Raw genomic sequence first — 15,824 nt, 5'->3', positions numbered from 1 at the left:
CTTATTTATATAAATTTTTTCTACGGCCGTGCTAAAAGAGCCACTTTCACGCACGCATTTCGTTTCCGAAAGTTGCACTTTTCCGCACGGCGTGCGTGAAAGTAAATTTTACCGCACGGCGTGCGGGAAAGTAAAATACCTTGTAATATGGTATTATAATATATTATAATACATGCAATAAACTAATATTTAGCTATTATTTACTAATTTTTTTCAAATTTATCTTATTGTGTTCATGTTTTAATGAAATTAGCGCGATTATTTCATTCATAGGAGATTCTGACCAATAGAAAGCTGCATAAATCTGAATTAAATCGATAATTTTTGATAATCTCCCGTCGTTAAGTATATTACGTCAGATGCCCTTCGTTGCTACGAAAATATACATTCAGTGACATTAATGACAATTAATGTTTTAAAAATTATAAAAGTGATGACTTTCAATCGTCAAATATTTATAAAAACTGTGTGTTTAATGGTACTTACATAAATAAATTACAATAAAATTTTGGTTTTGAACAGTTTTATTCATGAAATAATCGCAACAAATTGCACTCGACCTCTGAAATTAATATAGAATTTTTGTTCTCGTGACACTTTGACATAATTTCACTCGCCTTCGGCTCGTGAAATTAAAACTGTCAAAGTGTCACTCGGGAAACATTCAATAATTTCAGAGCTCTTGTGCAATTACTACTGATAATTCGATGAAATAAAATTATTTTGACATAATATTTAAAAGTCATATCAGTAGACAATTACAACGGTTTTGAATCGACGTCATGGAAACCAATATCGTCGTCGTGGTAACCCATTATATTAAAAGATTGGTCTTGACAACCTTGTCAAAGAATTAATTTATGTAATTTCACTTCTAAAAAAAATTGATAGAACTTTATTTTTTTGTGGCTTTTTTCCAAACGTACGGCCCTAGAAAAAATATTGTTCCTAACTCATGCGGAAAGTGTCTTCCCTGCACTCGACTGCTTGCCCGAACTCCGCTATCATGTCGTTCGGGTCAACGGCAGTCTCGTGCGTGAAAGTATCACTTTCCGCACTAGTTAGGAAAATAAATATTTAATTTTCCGCAAATAAATTTATCTTCGAAAGAGATTTGCAGATAATGAAATATACAGCATCCCGGCTCTGTATACCACCAGAAGTTGTTAAAGTGTGGGCACAAAATCCACGTTAAAATCAGTTTTACGGCTGACCATAAATCTTTTTGGGAAAAGGTAACACATCTACACTATTTCCTGCATTTTATTGTACACCATAAATGTAGGAGAGTTACACAAGATTTGTTAATTGATTTTTTTATTCGACGATAAAAGTCTATTGTAAATCAGTGCCAGGTCACTGTCATTTCATTCTACGTACTCACACATATATCAAATCTGAAGGAGAAAATGTGGAGACAGATGATGATGTTAGAACTACGCAGAAAAAAAGAATATTTTCGAATGTAGATGCGTTTTTTAATTTTACTATTGTATTTTTATGGGATTAGCCATAAGCGATTTTAATCACAATTACATATTTACTTAAAAATTTGACGTTTCGATTTCCACTCAGGAAATCGTTTTCACAAAAAAAGATTATTAAATAACATGTGTTCAAAAGAGTGTATAATAGGGTGGAGTGAAAATAAAACAAAATTTTTTTTTTTCTCAAATTTTTTCGCCTGTATGCGGAAAAGTGGTCTCACGTGTAGTGTAAGTAGCTTGCAAAAAATGAATTTGATGGGATAATTTTTTCCGGTGCCCCAAGCCACCTAAAAATTAAGATAACGTGAAAATAAAACAAAAATTTTTTTTTCTCAAATTTTTTCGCCTGTATGTGGAAAAGTGGTCTCACGTGTAGTGTAAGTAGCTTGCAAAAAATGAATTTGATGCGATAATTTTTTCCGGTGCCCCGAGCCACCTAAAAATTAAAATAAAGTGATTTTTTTTGCAGCTCTTCGCTTGTTTTCCGTGAAAACAACCCAGAACTCACCACGAGGAGGTGGCTGCAATTCGAGTTCCACCCACCCACCCACCTTTAAAACGTTTATGATTTAATGCTTGAGATTAGCTAAAAACTCAACTTTTGTGTTAAATTTAGGTAATGCTTGTCGGGAAACTATTTGGGACCTTATGAAGCCATCTCTTGCTTCAGGCCCACATACTTTTAAGGATGCCTCTGTTACCAACTTAACGCAGCGTTCTATAGCTTGGGAGTGACAGGGAAAACGTAGTATCTCCATTTCTTCAGGAACATCTTTAATCATCTGTTTTAGATCTTCTGTTGAAATTTTTTTTGTCATTGGAGGTTCGCTTATCACTAATTGTTGCCAGTCAATCATTTCAATGTAGTCATTTGCGTTAAAGTTAATTTCTGGGACTTTAAATTTTCTTATTTCATGGGAGTTTCTGGATTTTAAGATTCGCCGCAAACCTAACTCTCTGATATGCTGCCGTTCATCACAAAGCATTGCTATCAACACATTTTCAGGATGTGCAAAATAACCATTAATTTGTATTATCCTGTCCACTATTTTTTGCAGTTCAGGTGACAAATACCTCGTCCTTTTTACTAAATTAAATAAATGTACTGGTCCATCAAAACAAAATGGTCTTGCTTTAATCTCGAACCACAGTGGGGCATATACGTTTTGTATATAGCATACCAAAGATTTTAGGTTTTCCGAAGGAGGATCTGTTGCTACGTAAAGACGAAGAATTCTGCTTGCAGTTGTTAGCCATCTAGCATGTGAAATTTTTCCCGGTTGTCTTCTTGCTAAGTCACTCGAGATTTTACCGTTAGATACTGAATTACTAATTTCAAATAAATATTTCTGATCCGTGCTAAGCTTCTCGATTTCCTTTGCATCATATTTGGGTAAAACTGATCGAATTTGCTCAAATTTAACTACAGGAAGATGCTCGCAGTTTTGTAGTCCTTTTCCAATTTGTCCTGAAAACTCACGTGGTCCGGTAGTTTCTCCATCCAAGTGCTTTATTAGATGGCGCAGAGGTAGTTCATTGGTATGTAATATGCAAATAAACCATTGCATTGATCGACCAATTGCAAGTTCTACTTTACGGATAACACCATTGTGAATACCTGTATTGACAGCAGTTCCGTCGCATCCAACAGCTACCAAATTATCAAGGTCTACATTTTTATTTAGAAAGTCCAACATTGTCTTGCTGATTTCTTCTGCACTACCCGACGATACACTAATATGTCCTATATATTTTGACTTGGGCTCAGAGACTAAGACAATATGTTCTTCAGATATGGTAGTTTTGTAGTATTTATTATCCTTCATTTCATTTTGTAGAGTTCTATCTTTTCTACCATCAAAATAGATTCCATGAAGAAATTTAAAAATTTTTGTATCATCAATTTTAATCTGGTTGCGCCTTTTTTTTCTCTCCCGCCTAATTTTACTCCGATCTATGATTTTGTCATGACTTTCTACCGAGATGAAACTTAGATCTTGCAACACCGAGTTTGTTATTATGGATGCTACTCTATCAGATACTCCTGTACGATCGCATGCTTGAGCTAAGTTTGGCAAACTAATTCGCATTTGTTTTGTTTTTTTTGTATTCGGTAAATCGTCTTTTGTTCCGGTTTTTGTATTTTTCTCGTAGACACTTGTGGCACTTTCATCTGAAGACTCACTTATAATTTGTTCTACTGGAAGATGTGTTTCGGATCTTGATGAAGAAGATGTAGCTATTGGAGATTGTGTTTCCACAATTTTCCGGTAAATAGAGCGTTCTAGTTTTTTGGTAATTACTTTATCCACCGAACCAATTACCATTTTTCTATCATGCCTCTGATCTTTAATGAAGTCATGCTCTCGAGCCGGTATTTTATTTTTGCATTTGCATAATAAATAGTCAGAACATTTGCATGATGCAATATCAAACAATTTCTTTTCCAATAAATCTCTAAAATCTTTAACCTTTCTTTGCATATTGGCTGAGTTTCTACTTTTCATAGGTTTTTTAATATTTCTGTATTTTTGATGTAATTCCTTTAATTTAGATTTAATTTGTTGATCGGATATTATCGGAATGGATGCTTTAACCCACAGCAATTTTAATTCAACAAGAAGAATTTCATTAATGTCACTAACAGTTGGTTCAGCATTATTTGCTGCAGCTTCTTTCATAAACTGGCGAATACACAAAAAGTTTCTGATAACATCAGCACAGGTCGGTAACATATTGTCTTTAAACTTCCTTGGTGCTCCAAAAACACAACAAGCGACGTCTGTTCGTGTTTTAGGCATGTTTTCTTTTTTTACGGATCTCACGGACACAGTTTAACAACACAGAATAAAACAACGGTTCACTGTATTGCATCTAAATTGATACTAATACAAGAAACGCAGTTTGCTCTCGAATCGAACTACTACCAAAATTAACCAAGTAAGTATTAACGAAGGCGGGCGCATCGGCGCATTACTTTAGTGGGAGGCCAATAGCCTCAAATTTCGAAGTAGTGGGGGCACCGCTAAACGAAGTCCGATCGATTTGAAATTTTGCAGGGTATTACAACAAATATGCAGACCACTTTTCCGCATACAGGCATTTTAAATTTTAAAAGTTGATTTTTTCGCTCCACCCTAGTGTATAACCACCTAAGGCGTTGAGGAGATTATGTTTTTTCAAAATTGATGTTGACAATATTTTTAAAGTTATTCTAAATGTTTATAAACAACCAAATTTCAAAAATTTGGCAATAGGATTTTGACTAGGTATACAACTATTAGATAATTTTATCTTTTTTTAGTAAATTTTGATAGTATCACTTTTCTACTTTCAGTTGGCATCAGTTTTGTCATATCTTCATCATTTTCTGTCTTATGTTATTGCAAAATAAAGGTCTCTAGGATAAACAAATAGAATAACTTTTAAACTAATTAATGGATCGGACTCAAATTTTGATGGTTTGTTAAGTTCCCCAATACCCAACTGTGGGTGAAACACTTAAGTTCTCAGTTGGTTTTAGTAAAAGATAAAAAATAACGATTTTCACTTATCTTGCAGTTTCGGAAGCAATAAATTGATTTTTTATTTCCAAAAATCGGCATTTTGAAGATTTTTCAATGTTCTAAAAAATGATATTTTGTAATTTTATGTCAACTATTTAGATTTTTAATGGAGTGCAAAAAAGCGAAAAAATCGCGTTTTTTGCACTAAATTGTTAATAATTAAAAAACGGACCCCAACTCTACGTAGGAAACAGGTAGGTTTTCATCCTATAGGTCTTCAATATAGGTCGCCAACTTTTTGAAAATTTCAAGATCTTGTCTTGATTTCAAGACAATATCAAGACAAGAAGTTATTTTAGATTTCAAGACAAGACAAGAAATTTTATATCAATACCAAGATTTCTTGTCAAGAAAACAAGAAATCTTGAAATATCTTGACTAATAATGAAAACTCTAACACGTATGTATTTGTGAAAAAGACATTTGTGATAAAATATTTTATGTTATTTTAACATAAAATATTTTAATTTATTGAACACTTTTTTTGCTAAAACGATTTACAACAATGAAAATTAAAAATAATAATTAATGATACTTAATCCTGTTGAAAATAAAATTGCAAACTAGATTTTATTTTAAATAACAAATTTAGCACATCTTTAAATCGGAATTGATAATATCCATGAATTAAGGCAGTTAACATTTCTCATGGAGTCAACGCCTAGCAGATTTCTTGGCTTTGTTATTGTTAAAGCTGCTCTTGAAAATAGCATTTCCGCAGGTACAGATGTTGCTGGCATTCCTAGAAAATCCTTGGCCATTTTCGATAATGACGCGTAGATATTTTCGTGTGTTCTCCACCAGTCAAGTATATTGTCAGACCATTATATTCTGACCTAGGCTCATTTATGTATTTTTCAATTTCATACTTCCAAGATTGTAAGTTATCGTTGTCAGGGTTCATAGGTAAGTAATATCTAAATCAAATTCGTTATCTTCTTTTTCAGACTAAGTGCTGGCTCTGCTATTGGATTCTGTAGATCATTTTGGGATTAAATAAAATAGTAAGCTTTACATACTTCTTCAAATTTTTGTACTGCCTCTGATTGTAGAAGCTTTCTCCAAGATGAAGAGGAAAATGCCTCTACTTTATGACGAGCATCCAACATAAGAACTATACAGTACATCCAATTAGTTTTGTTATAGTGTTTCAGTATTTATCTCTCGCAGCTTGAATGAAGTAAATTAATTACTCGTCGGTAGTGTCTCTGTCAATTTATTTATCAAGTTAATGGACCCAATATTTTCAGTTTGTCTAAAAGTAAGTTTACTCCAATTACCACCAATGGGGAGTGTGCAATATTTTTCCCTTTCGAGCCTTCGAGTATTGAAGAAAGTGTTTTAAAGCTTCTCAGATACTGACAAAATTTACTGATCAGAAACCATTTTGTATCACACATTTTGCATTTATTTAGATTATCGATCGGGACTCCCCAGTCCCCACAGTGGCCGTGTTAGCACGCAACGCAATAAAAAGGTCGCCAGGAATCACCGGACCGGGTAATCAAGAAATTTCAAGATCTTGAAATTTCTTGAGTCAAGACAAGATATAAAATGTCAAGAAAACGTCAAGACAAGATTTTTTAAATTTCTTGATTTTTTCTCAAGACAAGACAAGACAAGAAGTTGTTGTCAAGATAAGAGTTCTTGTCTTGTCGGCCCCTAATTTCAGTGTCCCGAACTTGGTTTATTTCTTGCTTATTTCCCTAGAGTATTTGCTATTTGTTTGAAATTAACAAAATCTTCCATCCCACTATGCTCTAACTCAGGGGTGAGCAAACTTTTTCTAGAAAGGGCCACACAATGTTTTTCGTCTATTAGCTTTCGTCTAGTAGCTTTTGAATTACAATGTCCACCGCCTTTGAAAAAAGCAGTTTTAAGAAAAACGTGTTTAAACTTTTGACAAATTTTATTTTCAATTTCTTTTTTTGTGTGTCAAATCGTAAATTGATGCACGTTGGAATATGTTTTTGAATTGCAGAGTAATTTACAAAAGAGAAGGAAAACCTGTTATTGAACCTTTCTTACTACGTTCAAGCTAGGGCTTACAATACCGAGCCAAAATCTCAATACCGGTATTTGGTATTTAAAATTTTAAATACCGGGATCTCGGTATTAAAACCGGTATTATGAATAAAAAATATACACATATTATTTATACTATCCTCAGTTGTTATATCGACTTGTTATTAGATAATATATGAAACCTATTAAATTTTGTTTTGAAATGAGTAGATGTTGTTTATAACTAGAGTTCGGATTTAAAAGCATAAAGAAACGCAAAAAAGCGCTTAAAAAGCATAACAATTTTACGAAAAAAAGCCTGAAAATAAGCATATAAATTTTGCCAAACCATTTTTTTAAGAAAATATATATAATTAACTCTAGGCTTAGCTTAAGAACTAGTAAAGACCTATTATAAATTTAATAATAAAATAGAATAAACAAAAAAATAGATAACTGAAACAAAAATGCTTTAACATAATTTTTATCGACACGCTTTAGATGAAGGAAAACATATCATTTTTGTTTAAAGCGTGAAATAACTAATTACTCATTCAAATGTGCCATCGTAAAGTTCGGCACCTATCACTCAAAACATTTTTGTATATCTAAAAGCTTCTTTCAACGTCCACATTGGTTATCGGTGCATACTTATACTTTGCCACTACTGCCGGATCCATATTTATATCTTCAACGTGTTCTCAATTTAAAACTGAAAATATTTTCTTCATCTTTTGAAATCCTTCGTTTGTTGTTAATACATCTTTGAATTTTGTTAATACTATCTGACCAATTTTTCCAGGGATAGGTACCTTCCATCTTTTTTTCAAAACTCTTTATTTTTTGGATCGACTCAACTAATGACATTTGCTGTTTCTCCAAATATTTTATTGTTTCACTCAGAACAAAAGTTGCTATTTTATCGATTTGCTAGCAGTCTCTTCAAGTTCCAGTACGAAGTTTTTATAATTTTCGAAATATTCGGCGTAGTATAAAGCTGCATCTAACCATCTACCCCACCGAGTTAACACTGGTTCCGGTGGTAATGGAATGTTAGGGAATCTGCCTCTAAAAAGTTGCACCCCTAAAGGAGCTTTATTGATTTTTTTTTCATTTTTTATCAACTCATTAACAAGTGGAAATTGCAGCCGTATAGTCTCAGCAACGCGAATTAGGCCGTGTGCTAGACACGTACAGTGAATTAGATTTGGATAAAACACTTTGAGATTTGATGCCGTTTTCATCATATATGGTGCAGCGTCGAAAAGCATTAATACTATTGTGTTGGTGGACACAGCCTCGGGAAGATAAAAATTTGTTAAAGCGTCATTTACGAATCTTGGAACTGTATTGATATTTATTGCTTCTAGTCCTTTTGAGCACACTAAATAACCCTTCGTCAAGATTTCTTCGTGAAGTATCTTCCACAAATATAGGTAGCCTCGTCCACAGCAAACCAGATGTAATTGTTTCCCACTAGTGTTTTTACTTTTTATCTGGTTTTATTTTAAATGCAATTAACATATTTTTTCGCAGAGTATTTTCATCCGGCACATGTCTTCGATAGTAGGTACTTTTCCAAAGATAATTTAAAACTTTCATTTTGAAATTTATAGGTAGATCAGAGTCCAAAATTGCACTACATAGATCAAAATTAAATTTCTGCTGTTCGCAAATGCAAAAAATGATAATATTATATAAAAATCACCAAATAGGCACAATAATTCAAAAAAGGCATAATAATTTAAAAAAGCAAAAAAAAGCATAAAAAAGGGCTGTCAAAATGACATATTTCGTTCATATTTAAAAAGAAAATAGTCCTGCTTGTATTATTTACCATAAGCATTATGCTTAGAAATCCGGACTCTATAAAATTACATATAGAGTAGGAATAGATAGATACAAAAAATGTGCAAATAGAAAAACTATATATTTGATTCTAGGATAAATTTTGCATAATATAATAGGATAGTACTTTTACTTATAAAATTTGCTATTTGTAAATTACTTTAACTTTAAAATATATTAGTACAAAGATTAACTTACTGTGACAAATATTTTATATGGCTTACTCTGCATTAAGACCGCTATATATTTTCAATTATTATTAATAATACCGAAAATAAGTGAGCCTAATTTATTCACCACAATACACAAAAAAATTGAAAATAGATCTGAAAATGTAAAAACAATTATAATTAATAATTCTTACGGCTGTTTTATAAAATAAAGTAGTCTAATTTTGAATATTTAAGAATTTTTATATAACTTATTTATGTATTTGTATAGACGAGATTTAATAATTTGGTTGTAGAAGCTGATATAACCCTTCGCCTTTAGGCTTTCAACAAAATTCACGACATTCACGCTTTTAGAAAGTGCTATTGGGACCGTGCAAGTTCGGCAAAGCGACACCTATTTCTACGCTCTGCAACTTTATTCGCACTTTTAATTATATTGGCCAATTATATTAGTCCTAGTTACTGGATAATTGTAAAGGCCGTAGATCAAAAAAATAATAAGAAGAAAAAATAAGATTCAGGTTATGTTATTAAAACGTAAACAATTGTATGTAGTAAATAAAATTAGTTATTAAAATGCAGTACTGCAAGCAAAATACAATTAATTCAATTTACCTTTATATAATAATTGCATATCATATCAATATTGTGGAGCAACATATAGTTTTTCTTTTTCAATGACAGTAGATATGAAATAGTTTTTGCGGTAATTTTACTTAGGTAACAGAAATTTTTAGAGACTGTTCCTGAAGTTATGTATATACTTTCATTTAAAATAATAAAAAAATCGAAATTTTCAAAATTTTCGAATCATATCTTTTCCCCCTAAATAACATTCGTCCTTATTCATGCTATTTTCCTCAAATAGGTATATAATAGGTATATATTTATTTATTTTTAGTTTATCTAGGAACCTATTTTTTTTTTCATTAATATGGTTCTCAAGCTATTTTCTTGTGACATTTTATGCAATTTACTATTTTATTTGGGAACATGCCACAACTTAAGTGTGAAATTAAATTTATTTGACGATTCGATTTCACTTCGATTGATCTTGATTCTCTTCATTGTTTTTGTTTTCTTTGGAAGCATTAAATACTTTTCGCAAAAAAATGTCGAAATTTTCATTTTAAAAGTTTCATTTTGCGTTCAAAACTTGTAAATTTAGCAAATTACTAGCAGTTTTTCCTTTCTAAAAATAAAGCAATTTCCTCCCCTAATTCATAACACATCATTTAAGGACCTTTTCTAAACTTAACCAACGAAGATGATTGTGGTATAAATAAGATATCAGGATGTTCTGTTTCTAACTCTACCAGGAATGCTATGAATGCACGATAATCATCCTCTTGAACGAATAAAAGTATGTAACAATATTAGTTATAATTGAAATGGCGTTGTCTGCTTTAAATTTTCTCAACATTATAATATTTGCTTCTCTTAAATTTGGTGCTCCGTCAGTTGTTACTTTTACTAGGTGGTTACGGGATAATTTAAAATTTTCCAAACAGTTCCTGATTACTTCAAAAATAGCGTTTCCATTTGTTGAAATCTCATGGATTTCATTGAGGGAGCCGACAAAATACTGTGCCTGAAACCCAAATAATTGCCTGCGTTATATTGAAAATTTGCAGAAAAATTACCCTCTGCGAAATTGTTAATTAATAGCTGCATTAGCTATATTGATTTATTAATATTAGCAATAATTTTAAAAAATCTTTAAATGAAAATAATTTACTTTTTTCCGCGGGCCACAAAAAATGTATAAAGGGCCGCATGCGGACCGCGGGCCGCACTTTGCCCACCCCTGGTCTAACTGATGACTTGGTGTTCCTGTTTAAAATGTGGTCCTTGGATTTTGCTAGAATAGTTGCTTTTTTGCTTATTTAAAAAAAACCTTAATATATTATTAACCGAGGTGAAGTTCCGGGTATAGTTCAAGAAAGAGATGTAATTTTTCTCTTTCGATTTTTATGGCAAATATTGCTACAATTTTTTTCAATTCTCATGTATTTTACGTATGAGTAACACCAGATAGCTCTTTTAAGAGAATTTTGATTGTTTCCTTGGAATTATGATATCTTAGTATCTATAATATTTAAGATTTTGTCAAGTTTTCATCGTTTTAAACTTTAGACATTAATCCCTATCAATTCCCACGAACTCAAATAACTCTTTTTTTCTAGCTTTATTCTCCGAATTATTTTTTTTGTGAAATCGTTTATATTTTAATTACAACTTTTTAATGTATTTATTTTTTAATTAATATCTAATTTTTTACCAATTATAACCATTGTGATTGGCATTGTTTATACCTATATTTTACTTCACCAACGTCAGTAATGCAGAAGTGCAGAAATACTACACGAAGTATTTTCTACTAAAATATTGAAATCATATACACATTTTTTTATTTCTTCACCTTACTTCTTCTCCTTGACTGATAACCTCAATTGCAGTGTATGTAGAATAACCAATAATCTCACTTCGCTCCACTAAAAAGCATCATGTGGTTATTTATTTAGTGAGTTAGTAAGTGCCTATCTATTCTCTTGATGACATTCTTGTTAAATAGTTAAGCACAGTAAAATAAATTAACTCCTTTTACTAGTCTGATAAAAGCCCAGTATTAAGATGTAACTTTTCCCAGCCTCCGTCCATAAAAAAACAATAAAAAACTTATCACAAATGAGTCGAACACCAAATCGGTCTAACAACTTTTCGAAATCACAGTCGAAACTTAATGTCGACCATTACCGAACACCTAATAAATCTCCCTGTAGCTTTAATTATTTCGAATAAACTTCTTCTTCTCCAATTGAATATAAATGAGCTAATATTGTTCCAGATCGGACATCTTAATCCACTGAGTTGCACTCAAGCAGGAGCGTAGAAAAAGGAATACTACTTTTCTTTCTAAAAAATTTTAAGCTACTAAAATACATGCATTTTTTATACGATGACTGATTAAACCCAGTTACCTGGTTTTTCTAGAAGTAAAATTGCACATTATCGTCTTAAACGTATTCTTTTATTTTTGTGTTCGATACTTCTTCTTTAAGTGTCTTCTTCCAATCGGAGGTTGGATATCATCATCACTATCTTTACTCTATCCACCACTGCCCTGAAAAGTTTTGTGGAATTGCATTTAAACCAATCCCTTAAATTCTTCAACCATAACACTCTCCTTCTTCCTATACTCCTCCTCCTCATATGTTTTACTGTATTATCAGCCTTAGCATTTTATGTCGCTGTACCCTTATTACGAATCCCAGATATTGTAACTTTCTTAGTTTTATTGTGTTCCACACACTGTCACTCACATGCCTATCCGCTCGTTTTTGTAAGTAGTCATGTGTTAACTGAGTACCAATCCAGAGGCGAGTAAAAGTTACTTTTTTCTTCTATTTCTCTTCCATGTTTTAATTTTAGAATTTTAAGATGGTTAATATCAATTTCGTACAGCTTAAGAGGGGAATTCTTCATAATAACTTTGCAATAGACTTATCATCATGCCTCATTGTAACATACATGCCTCATTGTAACAGACTTTTCTTTTAAATATACTTCCAGGTTGGAAGTCTTTACCATTTTGTCTACAACCTCGTTAACTTTGACTTCCATAAAATTACCTGATTTTTGAAGTACCTATTTCAGTTTTTTTTTAATGAAGAAAAGGAGTGGATAATCAGAGAAGAGTTGATTTAACCTTTAACTACCCGCGCATCAAGTTATAACATAACTACATGTAACGGTCACGTTACGAAAGTAGCTCTTTAATAATTATTATTATTATTTTCCCTCGGTCTCTCATTTAAATTCTCGTATAGGACCACTGAGGTGACGTCATACCTCGGTGATGGAACGTACTCCACCTATCGAGAATTATTCGGGTTCTGAGAGAATTTGACGTTTACCTTGGCAAAGAAACGCCTCTCGTTCTTTACTTGACTGTGAGCTGTGGTGTCGAATAGATATACCATATAGAATGGCGGATGATTTCATCCAACTTATTTTATAACATCAAGCAATTTAAAGTAAAGTAAAAAGTTACCAGCAAGGGTTGTCGAGTTAGGGAGACATGTGTGTGACAACTCCTGTTGGAGCCAACTAGGAATCATTCGGTGAGATTTATTTTTTTTGTAATAATTTTTAATTAGCCATTGTCATGTGTTTTTTGTTGTGGAATATTTAAAATATTAGTCCCATTGTTAAACTTTCTTAGTCAGTCTATTAAGGGAAGGGTGTAGATGATTTCGATCTTTATATTATCTTTATATCGATCTTTATATTAATGGGGTTTTTGGTTTTACATAACCAAACATTTTTGAAGTCCTCAAATTAATATTGGAAATAATTACCATTTCTCTATAGGTTTTAAATTATTGAACATCCAATATTTTATAAATTCAATATATTTTTACAGATATTTCCTCAAATAAATCATTTCAATGTCATTTGTCCATGTATTCACACTCAAAACAGTTCAAGGTTACCTGAGATTGGTTTTTGTTCCAGTTTTAATGGTCGGTTTTTCTATACTATTGCTTCTAAAAAGTTCCTCAATTATTTCTTCTTCCCTTTACTTTTTGCTCATGTTTAAAATGAGAAATAAAACTGGGAATGTTTTTTAGCCATTTGGGAGAAACCCTACCATGAAGTCATAGACCTTATTTGACCACCTAGAGAAACCACTACAGCCACAGTCAAGTCATCATGGGAGTATGTCGATTTGGGAACAAGCTATGGGAGCGTTCCAGCTCAATTTTCGTCTTGGCACCTGGGCCTACAGGAGTCATGGGGTCGCACCATCCTGGTGCATCATTTTCTAGGATGCAACCGCAACCTCGTTTGGGAACATTTAGTGAGGTGTTTTAGTAACTATTGGTTTTTTTTATATTTCAGACTATCTGTTAAATACACTATGTTTTTTTTCCAGATTTAGGTTACCTCTGGTTTTTTTTGACATATTTGTATATTAGATTATTTGGTTCCCAAACTTTGTATCTACGGTAACTTCTTGTGCACAGGAATAAGCCTAGAGAAAATTAGGTTTTTAATACTTTATTATTGCTTTGATATTGGTTTATGTAATTCGGGTAAATTTATTTTGTAATATTACTAGCTTGTTTCCCAAATATTTTACTGTTATTCGCTTTATTCCGTTTGTTCGGTTAATTTAGGTCATCGTCGGTATTTATCTCAACTTCATTTCTACTTTATTCATTGTATATCTAACTTTGCTTAATTCATTTAGTATTTTCCCTTAGTTAGGCTCATGCCTATTTACATATATTTATTTATATTACTTTTAATATTCATCGGTTTTCCTTTAGTTGTACGTAGCAGGCGTACTATAACCATTTGGTAGAAGACTTATGTAATTTTGTACCCTATATATATGTAAGAGGTATTTAAGTTTATAACAGATAACATTATTGTTGTTATCTTTAAAATATATATAGCTTCTTGTATAACTTTTGTCATGTTAGAGTCACAGCATAATATGCTTGTCTAACTCAGAGATTGTTAAAAATCTAGTAGTTATTTTAATAAATATTTATTTATTTTGTATATCATGAATTTTATTATTCCTTTATGTTCATTATTACAGGTTTAATATATTTAATATTTGACAGCAGTATAAGATACCTGGGAAAATGATCGAAGATCATTTTCATGGCGCCCATGATTAGTTAGTTTTATTTATTTTGTTCGTTTTTAGTCATTATTCATCTCCATTCATTTTCAGTATATTATTCTTATTTTATTATTTCATCTTCTAGTCATCATTACTATCTATATAGAGCTACTGTTCTTCGACAGGCATGCAAACGAGCCGTATCCATCCTTGAGTGTCAAGTTGCTCTCTTGCATCTATAGCTAGCCAACTCTATTCAGTTTGCCTCTGTCTCTTCCCTCTTCTACTTCTATCCCTTCTAATTCCCCTTTCTTCAGTACTACTGCACTTTAGTAGTATTTTTCCTATTGCGGCTTCTCAACGTAGAAGCCACGTCACCCTTTTCTTTACACTTCCCACCTCTCTCTTCCTTTTTATTACTTAGTCTTTTGATTTTTATATATTTTACTTACTTCTGTTGGAGTATATCTATCTTTTTACTTTCACTCCAACAGAAGTTTCCTCATTTTGTTACATACAGGCGTGGCGTACTTTAAACGCCACAAGAAAATACACTTAAAAAGAGCGGATTTGTTTTTTTTTGAAAAAATAGACTAAGTTGTTTGTTATAAACTTTATTCGGCATCAGTGAATACTTGGAGTTCCTTCTCAGTAAGCCAATTGGGATTTATAACTGGAATCATGGAATAACTGGATTCCATGATAAATAAAATTACTAATAATTTTCTTTTGAAATGTGATTTTTTACAGGAGAAAAGTGTTGTTTATAAAGAAAAATATATTTTGTGCCATAATGACTAAAAAACAATTGAAATATGTACTTATATTACTACTTATATTAATATAATCGTGGCGAATAATGTCCACCACCGGAAACAACAAATAATAAACTGTAAATTACGATCTTCCCAGAACGCCGATTATAACGAAACTAGAACCAAATTGTAAAGCACATTCCAGTGATAGGTTAGAGAGAAAAACAAGGTCAAAAATCAAATTTTTAAATATATTTGCAGTAGAATTCTTATATTTGGCGTACAAAATACGCCAGCGCGTGTAGTTAAAGGTTAATAGAATTATTGAGCTGAGTGAATTTGTAATAATA

The 15,824-nt window shown here is 31.9% G+C and overlaps 1 long non-coding RNA gene across 1 annotated transcript; it reads left to right on the top strand.

Annotated features, from left to right (window-relative positions):
• The first annotated feature begins 12,832 nt into the window (after positions 1-12,832).
• LOC126887861 (uncharacterized) lies at positions 12,833-14,652 on the top strand. The gene is made up of 2 exons (XR_007699243.1): positions 12,833-13,202; positions 13,713-14,652. It is a non-coding gene; the product is annotated as an uncharacterized LOC126887861 (long non-coding RNA).
• Positions 14,653-15,824: the final 1,172 nt, after the last annotated feature.

This window comes from Diabrotica virgifera, chromosome 1 (genome assembly GCF_917563875.1).
Source record: "Diabrotica virgifera virgifera chromosome 1, PGI_DIABVI_V3a".
Classification (NCBI taxonomy): domain Eukaryota; kingdom Metazoa; phylum Arthropoda; class Insecta; order Coleoptera; family Chrysomelidae; genus Diabrotica; species Diabrotica virgifera.
Note: the sequence above shows the minus strand (reverse complement) of the source record. Positions and strands in the feature narration are given on the sequence as shown.